We start from the raw sequence: 10,564 nt of genomic DNA on the forward strand, positions 1-10,564 counted from the left end.
TCCGCGATTAGTAACGAAGTAACGGCTGCTTTACCTTCTTCCATGCAGTCAATTATGCTTGACCTTGAGCAAGAGTACAGATAATAATGGCCGAATTTTGAAGACAATGTATCAAAAGACGACACGGGTGCAGAAACGAATCGACTTAAGCAGCTTAAATCTACAAAATGTCATCAACGTCTATCGCGCATGGGGAAGATAATGTTTAAACGCTGATCTCTCAACGAATGCTGCTGAAGGCAACGCATTGCGCACTCGTGAAGTTTCCACCGGGCAATACGCTGGCGTTGGCTCGCTGAGCACGAGAGTAAAAATTGATCTGCCGCAAGTGGGTGTCCAGGCGATTCTTGTGGTTATCCAACACTACAATCTGCACATGGAAGGCGTTGACAGGGCGGCCAGCCGAGTTTTGCGTTGCAATGTGCGCCCATCCTATTGGCTCATTCAGGTGAACAGTATCGACCACTCGCAGGTCGTGGAAAGTACTTCCCACTTTCACGGCAATTCCGAAAGCACAGGCCAGACCAAATCTTAACAGTGTACACTGTACTACACTGTACTACTGGAATCAGCAATGTGGGATGCAAACTGAATTTGACCAGCGTTAGCTGATTAGGGCAGCCTCTTTAGCCTAAACCCTACGTTCGTGGTTCGAACGTGAAGCATTCCGCGCAGTTCCGGAGGGCTGTCATGAGGGTGGAGGGGGGGGAAGGGAGGAGGAAAGGAGTGGCCTTTATGTGGAGATCGCACACTGACCACCTGAACCGCACTGCACTCTTGGGCATATACGCCTACGCAGAAGTGTGAGAGGGCGAACTGAAGACTGACGGCCCTGTGACGTGAGCAGCAGAGACAACGGAGGCGTTACTAGAGCGAAGCAGATTCCGAGGCGTTGGAGAAAAATTGGCACGAGGGACAGTGCGTTGCTCTATGTATTGTGTTCATGTTTCTCTGCGTGTTCTACCGAGTAAGAGAACCGAGAATGAAGTGCGTAGTGAGGTGTGAATAAAAGAAGACCAACAATTACACCGGAGGGCGTCCTGCCTGAAGAACATCAACGGCTGTAAGAAACAAACGCGGTGGGGCGCGCAGCGTGTGCCGTGGGTTGCGTGAATCCAAGATTATATGCGAAGCTCAGCGCTCGCGGTGGTGTTGCTGCCCGCACTTATCATGTTTTACGCCATCGCCTACCTATTATAACCCTGCAGCACGCGAGGGCAATTGTGAGCTGTATAGTGTGTTCAACGAGCGACGCAGTCTGAACAAGAGCGTCACCAAGAATGGCAAGCTGCACAGGCCGTGTCCCGAAGAGATCCCGAAGGCGCAACCGGCGGCGAGAACAGGTGACGCCATGAATGCAATAGCAAGGCGGCGGCAGGTCCAAAAAGCTGCGAATGCGGGCTATTTGTAGCCAATGAATTTAATCGTGGGTGCGACGTGTGCGACAGACGATACGGTTCTAGCGTGACACTGTGACAGTCACGTGCAAGCGGCCGATTCTCTTGGAGTGTTGTGGGACCGTAGACCGGGCGATATATCGAAGCCTTATCACGGCATGCGCCGGCAGAAGCAACCAGAATAGGAGCGTGCGCCGAGAGCTCACGCCAGCACGAACGTCGTCCGCTAAGCTTTTCTCAAATGCGCGCAGAACCCCTGTCGCTGTTGGCGCCTGCGTCTGCTAAGCGGCGATAGACGTAAGATGTGGCAAAGACAATTTAATTTCAGGACGAGAGGTATATGCTACGATGCATTTTTTCTTTATGCGTGGACCATACAATAATATGGAAGCAACGAAGCTCAGGTCGGACAAAGCTTTGTAGAAATCCAAGTTATACGTTGAAAGCGCATTTTCTACCTTTGCCGCAGACTTCCGCACAATATGGGATGCAGCTGGGCCATGAGGCTGTAAACGAGCGGTGACAATAAACTTGAGAATTTTCCTCACGCCTTTCAAGGCAGTTATTCGCCACACAGTTAGGGTCGCGCTTCAAAGCGCGTGCGAACACATATTTGTGAGACAGAGACGCAACACAGCTAGGCGTGCACAAATGAGCGGAGCAAGAGAGGCAGTGGGCGTCCTATTATGGGGGCGGAAATTTTGCCCATGTTATTCTTTTCTACCCAGAAGTCAAAGAAAAGGCGTTACCATATACACTTCGTTCCCCTTTATAGAGAGACCTGTGCACGCCCAAAGAATACAACAGTTGTCACTTCGCCACGAGAAATGGTGATAATTCTTTACTATATATCAGGGTGTTGAAGACGTATGTGTCACTGCTTTTCACTTTCACGCAACACGTCGCGTTTTCAATAAAAAGGCATTCTTTGATAAGCTTCGTTGCTTAACGCGTAAATTTCCTGCTAGAGTCGGTTTACTGTCCGCTGTGCTGCTTTGATGATTTGCTTACACAGCGCAGTTCGGCTACACTAAAGAAAAGACGCGCTGTGTTGTGGTAAGATAAAGGTCGCCACACTCACTAATTAGTGCACTCATATCGCCTCACTCACACTAACGTCTGTGGGTGTGAGTGAGTGGTCGTGTGTGTGAGTGAACGTGAGTGCGAGTGTGCGGATGTGAGAGCATAAGTGGTGATGAGTTTGAGCACAAATGAGCGCATATTAGTGTGAGTGGCCATGAGTGAGAGGAAGTGAGTGTAAGGGGAGATGAGTAGTGATGGACATGAGTGGATGCGAATTGATGTGAGTGATTGTGAGTGGACGTGAGTGGCGAGTGCATGCGAGTGGTGAATATATGCGATATCGAAGTTTGTGCAGCTTTTGTTTCGCGCTGACGGTGTGCGCTGTGTTTCGCGACGGCAGAGTCTTAAGCCTGAGGCAGGGGATTCTGCTTCCATGGCAACGCCAATATTTCGTTGCTGTTTGCCTTACTAGTTCACCGTTGACAAGAGCGCCGGCTCTTCGCTGATGCAATGATGCGCTATAAGGGTTGTGTAATATCCCTAGATCGAATTTCGCATTGCCACTGCTAGAAACGTACATGTCTCTTGTCACGCCTCCTGTGCGGCTCGAACTTTTATACGCAGAGTTCTAATGCTTTCTGCTGAAACAATGACTGCCCGCTTCACTGCAATAACTAGCGTAATGTTGAATCTTGAGCACTGCAGTGGACGCGTTAATTTTTTTATTTGTGCCCGGATGTGTGCTGCGTTGAGCGCTGTTCTGGTCGTAATTTTTTTATTGGACCGATCCCAGAACCGGCAGGGCCCTCCATTGCCGACTCAAAGAACGTGGCCTTCTTGGCCTAGCTCTTGAACTGCACAACCTAGGCTGAAGGCCGGAAACAACGCGAAAACGATGTGCGCTTTGAGGTAACGCCAGAGGTTCTGGTTTCTATCATATACTTGAAGGAGCCCTGCGTCGCAAATCAAGCATGTGGTGTTTATTTTTTCTGTGAATAGCATCAGACATGGTGATCCCTTGACGCCTATGAGACAGCCGAAGTGGTAATATTTGAGGTTTAAATCTGCTCCATAAATACTTGTTTCTGTGCCGATGGTGACAAAATATTGCGACGATTTTCGATAGAGGTTTTATGAGGTGCCAACCATATTGGCCGCATTCTTTTCGAGTGGTTGGACGTACATTTCGAACTGAATTCTCCTATACTCGCTAAAAGGATCGAAAATATAATGTCTCAGTATTTCCCACATTTTCGATCGAGAAAAGACTACAAAAGGAAAACAGTACAAGTGAATGAGAGCTAACAAGAATCAAGCTTGAGCGGCAGTTTTCGTTTCGCCTAAGATTATCCTGCATGTGGGTGCTGCTGTTAAAACTGCCAACACATAGAAGGGAGAGAAGAAAAACCATCCGACGAAAAATGTGACGAAAAGGAAACAGGAGGGTGGCGGCGGGAGGGGGGAGCTTTTTATATATAGGTCGAAGGGTGCCAGCATGTTGCACACTGGACTGCTCTTAGAACAGGAACGAGTTGAGGATTAAGCTCCTCCACCCTCTCCCCCGGAGATAAAAAGACCGTGTTTTTTAGGGTCATGCAAAGCATACGTATGCATAAAGTGCGCGGAGCGCAGGCCGCCCTGCAATGTCAAGAACTGCATACCAGCTTTCGCTGCATGTGTGCAAGGCATGTGTCTGATTTGTGGCGCCCAATATTTGGCACTGGGCGAGAGATATGGGCGTGTGAAATTCGATTGTTTTATCTTGGTGCTTTCAATATCGTAAGTAAACTAACCTCTGTTTGTGCGCTCCGATTTCAGCAATTCTACCCCCATTGATATCTGGACAGCATGAGGAATGTTTTAAACCGAAGGGCATGGACGGCAAAACGGCTCACGAGTAAGTTACATATGCATTCTTGCTCGAACGATGTTTCCTCGAACAAGCACGCAGCGAACTCATCGTCATCATGAGCCTGACTACACCCACTGCAGGAGAAAGGCTTCCCCCGTAACACTCCGTTTAACCCTGTCCTGTGCCAGCTGCGGCCATCCTATCACCGCAAACTTCTTATCTCATCTGCCTATCTTTATTTGTGCCGCCCCCTGCTACGCTTCCCTTCCCTTGGAAGCTTTCTTCCTCTTGAGTTCGACTAGGATGTCATTAACTAGTGTTTGACCCCTGACCCACTCTGCCTCCGGTCTCTTAACGTTACAGATATCATTTTTATTTCCATAGCACTTCCTATGCCTGCGCAGATGCGTTCGTGGTCTCCGCAAGCATCGGCCTAAAACGAGAACACCGCGCTGATTTCACAAGCCTCCTTCAGACAGGGATTATGTGCTGCGCAGACAGCATGCTGTAAAGCAGGGGTGTCTACAGATCGGTCACGAATACTTGTTCCGGCTAGACGAAGCCAGCCCTGCTCTTAACTATGTTAAAAAGTAACCCCCACAGGCTGTTGTAAAAGGATTGCAACAGCCACTCTCCTTTCGATCCTTTTCCGCTGGGAAAATGTGTATTTGGGAACCATTCCGGCCATTTTCTTTTTCGTCAGGAACTCGCCCGAGGTTTTCAAAAACACTCAATTTCCCACGCCACGAAAAGAATTAATAGTCGCCACTTGCCTCCAATGTGTTCGTGCGTGCTTACAGACACGTTACTGTCAAGGTAAACTCATTATTTTTGCTTAGACAAAGATAAAAAAACGTCTATAAGCATCTTAGCTGATGCTAAACAGGCAATCATCGTTTCAGCAGCAAGCGCGGATGCACACGTGCGTAACAAAGGTTCGGGCCATGCAGGATGCGTGATAAGTAGCCACTTCCTTCCAGCATCGAAACTGAAAATCGGCCAAAGAGACCGCCACAGCCCCAGGCGCCTCATCACCACATCTCTGCAATCCAGGCTATGCCAGGGGTCAGTCAGCGTTAATGTAGTAGTGGACAAGAGCGTAAGTGAATGGTTGTGAGTGTGAGTCGACGTGAGTGTGGTTGTGATTGTAAGTGCTCATAAGTGCGAGTGCGTGCTAGTGGTAATGAGTTTTAGTGAGAGGCTGTGAGCGTGAGTGGACTTAGTGTGAGTGTAACTGGTTGTGAGCGTGAGTGAGAGGATGTGCGTGCGAGTGGCCGCGAGTGTGACTGTGATTGAACCGCGTCTAATGCTTCCGAGGTAAGGAAAAGACGGGTGATATTCTGTAACGCCTATCTTTCATTTACCGCTTTTCACAGCGAATGAGTACGGCCTTGTGGTCGCTACAGTGCTCGCTAATAAGCTACATTTACGCTTCGAGCTTAAGTCAATTACATCTTTGTCGTTGGCTGTTCTGCGTCCTAAGCGAGTTGCAGGCCGAAGTTCGGCATACATTCAACGAAGTGTTCATGCGTCGCTTCTACGTTGAAGTCGCCCACAAGCACCAGCGGGTCGTTTCCGTACGCCTGCAAATAGGCGCATTTGAAGCGCTGACAGGTGAGCGGAGTTGCGCATTCAGACGAACGCACAGCGCGTGTTTCTCCAATATTTCACGGGAACTCTTCACATAACGCCGATGCTCAGTCTGGTTCCGGTGCCTTTGAGCTTCCCGTTCGGCAGCGCGCGCGACTTTCGCGGCGGTGACGACTTTCACGCAGCTTTGCGTGGCGGCGGTTGAAGCTCTTCGTCGGCAATTCCACTAAGAAAAATACTAAAACACTTGCTCCCCTTGTATGAGACATTGAAGATTCATCACAGCACCATATCATACCTCTAACATCGGCCATGGGATGCCTCTGGAATCGCTCAAGCTCTGGCTCCCTATAAATCCCTTTTTAAATCTTAAGCAGCGGTGGCTTTGGCGCCAGGCCGGGTGAAAGTCTTTTGCGTCCCGCGAAGTCTGGCTCCCACTAAAGCATTCTCCTCTGTTCTGTCTCATCTCAGCCGTCTGCTTCTCCGCAGTTCGAGCCTATCTCGCGCTATAGCTCGGGCGTCGCGCCAGCCGTGCGGGTTGCACTGAAGCTCGGCTCTGGGAGGCCTCTGTAATATGGCTGTCGCCGTAAAAGTGTCATAATTAACCTTTTGCTTCGTCCATCCTTCCTGCTACTCCCTTCTTCGTTAATTACGTTGAATGCACCACAGTGAACCAGTGGCTTTGACGCTCGGCTACTGGTCTAAAGATCACAGGCCGAAATCTTGGCCGCGACGGCCGCATTTCGCTGCAGGTGAAATGCAAAAATGCCCATGTGCTGTGCGATGTCGGCGCCCTTTAAAAAACAGGTGGTCTGAACTAACCTAGAGCCTTCCACTACTGCGTCCCTCATAACCCCCCGCCCCCAATTTTCGTTTCTAAGTGCTCTGTCCCCATCGACCCTCTAATAAGGGCGCAATTACTCATTGCCATCCACTCAAGCGCAGCCCTACGGCTACAAAGTAAAGCAATACAGCTTTCTCGGAAACTTCGTAGTTACAGAAAAATTTGTCGTTGTCCGGGATTCAAACTCGGGACCATCGCTTCAGCGGAGCAGTCGCTCTACCAACTGAACGTAATCATCATTACATGAATGATAACTTAGCACAGAGTAGAAAATAGCCTATATTGCCATAGGGATACGAACCTACGACCTCCGCACGTCGCATCTCATAATACTGGTTAATATGAATAACAAAGTGTACTGCTCAAGAGTTAATTTCTTGCTACTGCAGCGGGGAAGTTGACATATGGAAATTTGGGGATAAACTAGAGGAAGAGGAAACATGTTCGTAAGTTACCCGACAAACAATTGTGCTACGACGGCAGCTGTTCAACCTCTTGTTTCTGAGTGTGTTCGCGTTCGTGTAGCATAAACTGAAAAACAAAATAGCTGATGGTTTAGCATTGCTGGGTAGTAAATGTGCGAAAGCATGGTTTTTTGCAGATTGATACTGCCACCACGTACCTGAAAGCGCGACTGAGGTGTCCACTGACCTACGGAACCAGTTATGGGCCTTTGCATTCCTTAAAATCAATTGTATACAACTGTTCCAACGCCAGTGAACCCGATGAAAGCTAGCGGCCTATTGCTCCAGTGTCGCGTATGTCACGTGGCTGCCACTCCTCCACCGGTTCTCTACTTGAAGGTCAAATTACAGCGCCGATGGCCTTATCTTGATTAGGGCAGTAAAGCTTTCAATTAAAAAAAAACATTCCATTGTGCTCTCCATACTTACAGTTAGTGCTGGTTTCTTTCATATGTATATCGCAATAGGCCTCTTATCCATCTCTCTACCCCTAAGCGTTCCTTGCCGCCTGAAATCCTGAAGATAAAGCACTATTACTTTCGCCTCATAAAGAGAGTGTAAGACTTATAAGTAAAAGGCATTGATCTTGGGAAACGTGGAAGCCAAGGGGAGACGGAGAAAGCAGACGATGAGATGGATTGACCGAGTGAGGGAAGGGAAACACACGAGCTTAGCTGAGCATGCTTCGTGACCATGAGGTCACGAGGAGACAGGCACGACGGCGCGACTGAAATCACTCAACAATGGCACAATATGTGGTATCCCACGTCCCGCAGCTGCACGTAGTCATCGCGAGACGCCATAGTGGAGAGCTCCTGAATAATTCTTACTCCCTGGCTTCTTCGACATGAGTGACATGAGCAGCTTACGGCCAGATTTTCATTAGGGCTCAGAAGAAATGCGGCCGCGGGATTCTATAGTGCGAAGACCCTGAGATAAGCGGCCGAACGTCAAATCGACTGAGTCGCCATGGTGGCCAAAAAAAAACAGAGGGGTGGGGGCAGGAGACATTAGGGTACGTTACATGTTTAAATTTTACACTTATTTATTTATTTATTCAAGTTACCCCTAAAGGCCCTCCAGAAGAGGGTATTACATAGGGGGGGGGGGGGTACAATCATAAAAAAAAACGCTAATTAAAACATAAGGCATCACACAAAGAAAAATTGAACACTAACAAAAACAGCAAACATTTACACATTTCCGTCACAGCGAAGAAGCTCTTGGAATTTTTTATTGTCAGTTTCTGTGGCGATGACTGATGGCAAACTATTCCATTCAGTGATAGTACGGGGAATAAATGAATTGGCATAAGACGATGAATGACAGTTTACGCGTTTAACTTTGAAAGAATGATCACGGCGTGGAAAGAGAGCATCAGGTGACTGAAACAAATCACGGCGAAGGGATGGGTGGTGATAAAGCTTATGGAAAAGGGTTAAGCGAGCAAGTTTACGGCGATATGACAAATCTTCCAGTTCGGCACGTTTTTTTAATGCTGAAAGGCTTGTGAAGGGTGAGTAGTCTGAAAATATGAAACGAACAGCACGGTTTTGCAAGCGGTGACCAATTTTTTCTTATCCAGACACAGTACCAAGCATCATCTCTTGTACAATGATACGCATGTTCGCCTACCTAAATATCGCGTTAAAAACTCCTCATTTGAAAGTCAGTGCAAACCCATGGGAGCACGTACACGCAGCTCGGTCATCGCACGTAGCGCCGGGCATCTTCACGCAGGCTGGATGAGGGTGCAAGACCCCCAGCAGTTTCCTAGTGAAAGCTATGCGACAGACATTGTAGGATGCGGCATAATTGCATTAGCTGGGACTTGGAACCTACGACAGCGCGCTTGTAGACGGAGTCGAAAATTTCCGGGCCACACGTGCCTTCCCCGAACTGCACACGTCTTCGTGGCGCATTCGTCCGTGCCTGCAGGTGCTGACCTGACAATTAGCACATGACGGCTTTTCGTCCCCTGGATACGATTTCAGAGGCACCGATATGGCCCGAAACGCAGAGGCGCAGAAATACGAGAAGAAAACGCCGTTTCGATGAGGCGCTGTCGTTCACTAAACCTTTGTTAGTGAAGCGACACATCGCGATTATGATTCAGAGCGTCATCGCGTTTGAACTCCAAGGAAATGACAGAGCCGCACCCGGCCTCCTGTACGAGAAACCTTGCGGGGACAAAATAGACATGGCAAACGTGTCCTCGACCCTAAAAACCCGGCAGCTACGTGGCCCATACCGATGCTCACGTGGTACGAAAACATTTATGGTTTATGGCTTATGGGACTTAACCTTCCAAAGCGACTCAAACTACGAGGGAATTCGTAGTGAAAGACATCGAAAAATTTGGACTACCTGGGGTTCTTTAACGTGCACTCACATTGCACAGTACACGGGTCTCTAATATTTTACCTGCACCGAAATGCTACCGCCGCTGCAGCGATCGAACCCGCGCCTTTCGGGCCAGCAGCCATGTGCCATCTACCCACCGAGCTATCGCGGCAGCCTTTTCTGTGCACTCTGCAACTGCATGAAATGTCGATGAGAGTGGCAAAAGCCAAGTACCTTTTAGATGCGTAGCTGTATTCGCGTTTGTGGTCGAAATTGATAAAGACCGTCTGTATTGCTGTTTTGCGGTGAAACTGAATATTGACTTCGTGCAGTTGAAACCCATCCGATTGCCAGTACATATTCAGGCAGTTGTCTCGGAGCTGATCGACGCCAAATCAATTAAAAACGTGCGTTGACAAGATACCTCAGAACTTCCAGCCAGGATTCGCCGTTCGTGACGGTTGGGAGGCGCCTCATAGCTTACTGGGCTTGCAGGACGACACCGACCACACAGCCTCAACCATTACCTCGCGGACATCATCCTGCCTCTCCAATCTCGAGGAAGCGTTCATGGTTCTAATAAGACAAGAGAGAGGAGGAAGGAAACAGAGAGGGTAGCCAGGAGACTTTCTCCCTAGCGCCCATCTTAAACGCCGGCACTAGAGTCAGGATAACCCAGTTGAGCAGATTTATTTGACGTGTAGGTCGAAAGGTCTTGCTCGCAGGGCTGCTACCGTTAGCGTAAACAGAAGCAAATGGGTTGCTCGCGGGCGCAGTGGGAAAAGTCATGACAGACAACTCAAACCACGGCACAACGATAGCGCGGTAAACGGCAACGTGGCCTGTCCGCAGGCAGCCAGTATCCAGCCTGGTAAGGGATTACATAACAAGACGATGCTGGGTCACTCGTGTTTCCTACGGTGGCTCTTCCGGGCACGGGACAATTTATTCTGGAACAGCAGTTCTTAAAGAATCTATTCGGAACACATACCCCTCAGTGCTACCAATTTGTTTTTCTACCGTTACCACAAATAGTACTAGAGCCACACAA

The 10,564-nt window shown here is 48.9% G+C and overlaps 1 pseudogene; it reads right to left on the reverse strand.

The window, feature by feature from the left end:
- Window positions 1-220: 220 nt before the first annotated feature.
- On the reverse strand, window positions 221-10,085 carry LOC144122321 (anaphase-promoting complex subunit 10-like; annotated as a pseudogene).
- Between the last annotated feature and the right edge of the window lie 479 nt (window positions 10,086-10,564).

The sequence above is a fragment of the Amblyomma americanum genome, chromosome 1 (assembly GCF_052857255.1).
Source record: "Amblyomma americanum isolate KBUSLIRL-KWMA chromosome 1, ASM5285725v1, whole genome shotgun sequence".
NCBI classification, from domain to species: Eukaryota; Metazoa; Arthropoda; class Arachnida; order Ixodida; family Ixodidae; genus Amblyomma; species Amblyomma americanum.